Source organism: Zingiber officinale, chromosome 7B (genome assembly GCF_018446385.1).
Source record: "Zingiber officinale cultivar Zhangliang chromosome 7B, Zo_v1.1, whole genome shotgun sequence".
Lineage (NCBI taxonomy): Eukaryota > Viridiplantae > Streptophyta > Magnoliopsida > Zingiberales > Zingiberaceae > Zingiber > Zingiber officinale.
The window spans coordinates 46560197-46561242 of NC_055999.1; the positions used below are offsets into that span (position 1 = coordinate 46560197).

General features: G+C 36.5%; 1 non-coding gene across 1 annotated transcript; it reads left to right on the top strand.

Annotated features, from left to right (window-relative positions):
• The first annotated feature begins 239 nt into the window (after window positions 1-239).
• Window positions 240-345, top strand: LOC122007510. Its single transcript, XR_006118999.1, has one exon. It is a non-coding gene; the product is annotated as a small nucleolar RNA R71 (small nucleolar RNA).
• The last annotated feature ends 701 nt before the right edge of the window (window positions 346-1046 follow it).

Here is a 1046-nt window from a genome sequence, read left to right on the forward strand (position 1 = left end):
AAAGAGTGACTGCATCTACATCAAACTTCCCTGATGCTTTAATTGTTGGGTTTACAGAGGAGTAGCCACCACTTCTTTCATTTGCCCATTGATGATGATTTTGTGCTACACTTTCAATGATTTCTTCGGCTTCATCTAAACTTTTATTCATAAGTGCCCCTCCAGCAGCTGAATCAAGGGACACTTTGGTATGATAATTGATACCATTATAAAAAGTGTGCAACACTAACCATCTTTCCAACCCATGATGTGGGCATTGTCTGATCATACTATTATATCTATCCCATGCTTCAAAAAGAGATTCTGAGTCAGTTTGCTTGAAGCTTGCAATTAAATTTCTCATATGAGCTGTTTTGCTTGGTGGGTAGAACTTATCAAGAAACTGTTGCTCGCACTGCTCCCAAGTGGTGATGTTATTAGGGGCCAAAGAATTCAGCCATTGCTTTGCCCTATCTCTTAGAGAAAACCCAAATAACAGTAATCTAACTGCATCTGAAGGAACTCCATTCATTTTCATGGTCCCACATATTTCATAAAAGACCTCTAAATGTTGATTGGGGTCTTCATGAGGTCCTCCACCAAATTGGTTCTGCTGCACCATAGATATGATTGCGGGTTTGATCTCAAAGTTATTAGCCTCCACTGAAGGTCTTGAAATACTAGATCGGAAACCTCTTGCATAGGGTGCTGCATAGTCCTTGAGTGGTCTATTTGCCATGTTCAAATGTTCCTGTTCTTCAATTTGCCTTTGCAGAATTCTTCTTTTATGGAAAGTTCTATCAATCTCAGGGTCAAAAGGAAAGAATTCCCCTACAAAGTTAGATCTTCGCATACACAAGAACAAGATAACAATTGACAATTCAACAAAAAAGAAAAATAAAAGAATCAAAAATGCAGAATTGAATTTGTACACAAAGAATTAGCAAGAAGTGAAAGTTATACAAGAAAGTAAAAAAAAAAAACAGAAATCTAATGATTAGTTACAACTATGCAATATGAAAGGAAAACAAATGTTATGTTTAGTCTAGCTCAATTGATAATTCCTA